Genomic DNA, 6,308 nt, shown 5'->3' with positions numbered 1-6,308 from the left:
CAGCAGGAAAGGAGATTTAAGCCGTGAAACAGCAGCTAACAAGCAATCCCTGAGTGATGGCCAGGTGTCGGACAAATTACCTGTGGGAAGAGTTACCTTGTTAAGGTTTAGGGCTCGAGGTGTTTCAGTGGTCTCCGACCTCGGGGGAGGTTAACAAAGCTTGGGGAGAAGGATGCGCTGCTGATAGTGGACATAAAGAATGCAGAATTTATGGGCCGCAAGGACATTTGGCAGGACCCCAAAGATATGGAAGAAACTAATAAAGACAACTCAGCAGCTGTGCTGAATCAGCGCCAGTTGGGTAAAAGGCAATTCTGGCAGGGGGAGATGGTGACCACCAACTCACGGCCATGGACCCAGGAAACTCATGGACCCAAAAGAAGAGAAAGACTGAGTATGGGACTAATCAGCAGGAGAAGCGAGAGAATCATTAACGAGCAGAAGATACAATACTAATGAATAAGAGAACTATGTAACTTATAGCCAATGAACATGAATGCCTTTGTTTGCTAGAAGGTATAAATAGCAGAAGGTTTTAATAGTAGTGTGCTTGATTTGTGGAATACCAGTGAGCACCCAGGCTTGTGCAACTCTGAGATAATCAATGTCTGTCTCAAGTGTGTAATTATAGGCTTGTTGCACACAAATCCCATGTTTCCAGACAACAAGGTGACTCCAGGGCTGTGAGAAGACCCTGCCACTGTGAGGGGACCCCAGGATTGTGAGGTGACCCCAGTGCTGCCAGCTGCCCCTTGCCTGAGCCCATCTGGTGATCCCACAGCACAGCTTTCGGACGCAGTGTCCAAGCCAAACCCAAATATGCAAACCCAGCTGCAGGAACGTGGTACAAGTGCCTTTATTGTTAGCCACCAAAGAAAGGTTTGGGGTTTATTCAGTGACAGAAGGTGCCATGGAAGTTGACCCTGGAGCTGGGCTCTAGACGAAGAGCTATAAATAGAAGCAAATTGTTTTGCATGGGGCTTGTAGGGTCACTGTAGGGTGGCAGAGATGAGGACCAGGCAGACATTTTCCATCCTCTCTGCTCTCTCCAAGAGAAAGGAGAAGCTGTGGTGACTTAAGTTGGCCGTGGGTGGCTGAGAGGTTTCATATCTGTGTTTAGCAAAGTATGTAAAATCCAGGGATGTGATGCAGCCCCACTGGATCACTGCTTCTGCATAGAAAAGACAGAGGAGTTGGTGGTGGAGCTGTGAGAGCCACCATTTTCCACTTTCACAGAAGAAGGGTGGCTGGGGCAGGAGGCACTTCCACTGCACCCAGGCAAGGAGCCTGCCTGGGCAGTGGGCATCTCTTGCAGAAAGCAAAGAATTGCTGAGGGGCTTCATACCTACCAGGAAACAAGGAATGGTACTGCCAAAGATGTCTTTATCTTTGTTTCCGGCACATTTATGAAACATCAAATACCTAGGCAGTGGTAGCTGGCCCAATAGCCTGAAGTCTCAGCTAAAAAAAACCCAGTCTGTCTTTCTGGAGCTATCATTCTCTGATCTGGGGGGTTGTTCCTTTATTTTCACTCCCCTCTGCTTCAGGGCTAATCAGCAGAGCTTGCAAACCAATAACAAATTGGTTAAAAATCAGCTTTATATGCAAAGCCTGAAATAAAACATCTGTATATATCCCAGAAGCCTTCACAACCTCCTGTTTTATTAGCATCTCTAAAATAACTTTTCTTTCCTGACTCTAATTCCAGCTAGAAGCACTCTGATAATCCTCATAGGACTGTTATGTGTATTTCCAATTAAGCAATTTATAAGCACTGGCTGTGAGGAGCTTTTTGTTCTTAAGGAAATTATTTCTTCATTAAGAGTAAAACAAGTCTTTTTTTATCCCTGCTTAATATGAAAGCCCTTGTGTCCCCTTCACATATGTTTTAAGTACTGAACTGTGTAGAAGGAGATTAATCATTTTGTACCCCAACAAGCAGGGAAAAGACAGCAGCTGGGTCAGTCACTCAGGGAATAGGCTTTTCAGTGTTTGTTTTCAGAGAGAAGTAGAAGTCAGACAGACAGACACTTACTTTCAAGCTACTTGCCTTTGCCAGAGGCAACCCACACAATCATGAACCCTTCTGGAGTTTGAGTCATGAAGAACTGCGGCAGATAAAATGAAGACAGTCAAGAGGAAAAAAAAAAATCCCATTCATGCCCAGCTAATGAGTAGAAGTTCCAAATTGCCTCTTGTTTTGCAGGCTGTGTACCTTAATTAGATGAATCACAGAACACTGAGGGTGGAAAACACAAGCCAGAGAGCTCATAAGAGTCCACTTCATTCTTTCACACTGGCAGCATTATCTACCTCCTCGACAGGGAAGAACGTCCCTCCATTTTCCTGGGCTGTCATGAGGCATGGGCACACTTGGAAAATGAAGAGCAGAAATGATGGATGATTGAGTTTAGTTTGTAGAGTAGCACAAGCATCCTATTCCTATTCTTGTCCCCAGGCCCAGCCATTTACACTTTATAGAAAGGCACTCACAAGCCTTTGTTCTGGTCAAAGCAGCCCCATGACCAAATAGCATGAGTTGCACTGAGCAGCAACATGAGGGACCTTCAAAGTGAGGGCACACTTGCTAATATCAGGAAAGAACTCACCAGAAAGCTTCTGATGTGGTAACAGAAGACATTTTGAGCCTTGAGTGCTCCTGGAACTCTGGAAAGAAACCCCACGTAAGTGTCGTAAGTAAACTGCATTCCCTTCATTCTTCTCTAAGCCCAAGTAGAAGGAAACAGCCTAAGAATGGGATAGCTCCTGAATGTTTAAGGTTAATATCTCGTATCTGTTTACAGTAACAAATGTAGAGAAATGGAGGAACTGACAACAAATGCAATTACTACATTAGTAAAGAGCTAGTCTATAGAAATAGGTAAGAGATCAAGATGCTGCAGCATGTAAGCCTGTGCCAATGCTTGACTTGCACAGGGTCAGTGGGAAATATGTCATGTATTCCAGCAGCACCAGAAGCCCCCTGTATTTTTCCCAGGAATGGGTGCATAGAATGGCTGATGAATGGAGCTAGAAGTGGCGAGTTTGACTGTACAGTTCAATGTAGACATTGTATCATTCAGTGAAGAAATGATGAATTTAGAATGCTTAAAACTTTGAGGTATCTTTCTCAGTCTCTGCATTTCATGCCATGCTCAGTAATACTATTTATCATCTCCTTTTCTATTACAGAATGGATTTTATTTAGCAGCACAAGGAAGAAATGCCTGGCTGTAGTTCCCTCAGCAAGCCCAATGGCACTGTGGTTTTGGTTATTCTGGTTTTATGATGTCACTCTCTGTCTGAGAGGGAAATATGTTTTGAAGAGGGATTTGAAGAAAGATGGGATAATATGTGACATCATGCATTGGCTCCTGGGACAGAGACAGCTCTACTGGCACATGGAGAGTCATTGATCTGCCAGGCCGAAAAAAAGTCACTTATATGGCAGCATGAGAGAAAGGAAAAGGACAGAGTGACAAACAAGTTGTACTTGGTGCTCAGAGTCAGCACTGCTGTGAGAACGGAGGGAAGAACTGTAAAGGAAATGTCAGAAACAGACAAGCAGGTTAAGAAAGGCACTGCAGGAAGCAGAAATGTGCAGAAAATTATGCTGCAGGGGTAAACGGAGAATGAGGAGGGAAAAATAAGTGTTAATGATTCCATCATTATGCAGGGCATGAGATCAATCTGGAAGCTGTGTTTTGGGTTGGCTGCAGTCTCAGGGAGGCCAGAAACAGAGGAGATAATGTCAGGCAGAAGATAAAGGGGTCAAGGCCATGATCTGTCCTGAGTCTTAGAAACACTGCAGAAGAAAAATCATTTGTGTTTAGGTATAGCCTAATGTACAAAAGAGTATTGTGAGCAATTGGAGCTGTCTGGCTACTTCACCTGAAGGAAAAGGGATATGGCAGCATCTCTGTTATAAAAACTGAGAGAACAAGAGGAGACAGTCAAAGAGAAAGATCAGGATTTAATTTGCTCACTGTTCAGTCACCAAGAGACGTGGGGGTGGCAATATTGCCAAAGCAAAACTGAGTTGAGGGAAATAGATTAGAAGCAGTGAGTCAGATGTGTGAGCTCATGGTAGCACAGCTGATATTTGAAATCGCAGGAAGAGTGAGGATCATAGGAACCTTCACAGGGACTTTTCTTCCTGGGTTTTACAGTTCAGATCCCATCAAAACACACACAGCTCAACAACTCTTAGTCATCACAAACCTGCAAGAGCACGTCAGAGCCAGAGAAGGGAAAGGGAGAGCAGTGGGCAGATATGGAGCTGCAAGACTATTCCTTGGATAGAGGTAGGAATTTTAGAGAAAATCACTCTCAAATTTAGATCCTCACTGAAGACCTCAGCTCTCAGGGGAGTCTTTTGTGAGTAAAGGTTTAGGACTTGTGCATCAGCTGCTGTGAAGTCTCTTTCCATTCCAGGTAGTACCAAACCGGATGATCTGTAACAACACATGGACCATGGAGGCACGAGTCATATTTCTGTCTACTGCACACAGTAAAATAATTTTGTTTAACCAGCTTATCTTTTTTTGCTTTCCACCAGTACCACTGTAACTTCTTCTGGTATCCAAATGCATTTTTCTCCCCTTACTCAAACTTTTGCAAAAAGGGAACCTTTTTGCTCCTTGATTTTTGCATACCTGCCTTAGTGACTGTGATAGGAACATGCTCCTGTATTGCTCTAGAAAGTAGCTTTACATGCACTGTTTCATCTAGTCCTTAATTCTTCCACTGGGGCACTAAATCTGGACTAAGCTGAAATACTAGGACAATAATTCTTAATCCACTGTGGAACATTAACTGAGTGTTAAGACAGCGATTTGCTGTATATTATAAACGTGTCTCCATTTCGTTTCCTCTCTGGAGATGCTGATTCACTGATGGAGTGATGTTCTTCCAGGCAAGAAAAGATTAAGTAGAGACAACAGACTCAGAAGTAATAAATAAGGCTGTAGAACAAAACTGCCTAATATTACATTATTTTAGAAGCCATATATAATCATGTCATCAGAGATGTGTTGTGATGCACACACATGAGGGTGCATAGTTAAGGTGCTGCCTCTAATCTTATACTGTGCTAGTTCAGGAGGTTGCAGAGTTTACAACTGTATATTTATTGCTGCATCAATCCAGCACTGGGAAGGAGGTTTGCATCTATTTAGCCACAGCAGTGTGTCCTCTTGGTTCCCATCACAGTCAAAGTGTTCTTCAAAGGAATGTGAGCACCATTTCCCCTGCTTCCCACGTGCAAACCCAAGGTGCTGGAGAAATGGCAGGTCCTTTAGTCCCTGAGATCAATGAAATGTGCAGTAGAAAGGAACCAAGTTTCCTGCTCCCTGCTTCTGTGTGAAGTATGTGCTCACACTCTCCCTTACTAGTGCCCTACTGCAGGGAGGCTGCATGTCTAAAATTCTGGAGACAAGTTTGGGTAGTGTCTCTCTAATACAGACAGAACACAGGCTGGGATCACAGGCAGCCTGCCAGAATTGTCACATCACCCTGTCTGAGGGGACCATCTTCAAAACCAGACAGCAGCAATTGATCAAAGACGAGGTTGTTGCTCTTTTCTTTTGTTTCTGTGATTCTCCTGTCCAGAAGGCACCTGGGCTGATGTTGCTGTCCTGGCTGCTCTTCTTACGGATGCTGGGGGCTAAACAGGCTACACTTCCTCAAGCTTGGGACAGGCAGCACACAGGGAATATTGGGCCTAGGCAGAAGGAAGGGGCTCACTGGACTCTATTCCTGGCGATTTTTTTGAGATGGCCAAATGGCAGACATTTCAGCAGCCTGTTGAGCACAGTAACTACTCCAGGGCCAAAAATCAGTCCATGTCAATTGTAAAAATTAGGCGATTGCAAAGGTAAATTTTAACTGTAACTGTAAAATTAAATCGTAAATCCTCCTCTGAGTGGATCAAGGTGCAGAAAAGAACCTGAGGTTGCTTGTTCATTACAAGAAGCCACATTGCTATAGGACTTAACAAAGCAGCATGCTTCTTTTGTCCTGAGCAAACAAATGTCAGAATGCTGATCGGTCACTACTTGCAGGTCTTTGCTGGGAATCCATTTCACCTAATCCAGACTTACTGAAGATGTCTGAAGAGAGGGCTTGATCTTTATTCCTAAGCAAAATCAGGTATGCAGAGTACCTCATTTGTTTTTGATGGTGTGTTGTGTAGCTGTGAGAGTTCAAACCTCCAGACATGCTCTAGAACTGACCCTGTGTCATAGGTTAGCAAGCATAGTCCTGGAAGGGACGTCCTTGCTAAGGGGTGCTTACAGTTTCCTCTGGGA

Source organism: Corvus brachyrhynchos, unplaced genomic scaffold (assembly GCF_000691975.1).
Source record: "Corvus brachyrhynchos isolate BGI_N302 unplaced genomic scaffold, ASM69197v1 scaffold101, whole genome shotgun sequence".
NCBI classification, from domain to species: Eukaryota; Metazoa; Chordata; class Aves; order Passeriformes; family Corvidae; genus Corvus; species Corvus brachyrhynchos.
This window is presented reverse-complemented; position numbering follows the sequence as displayed.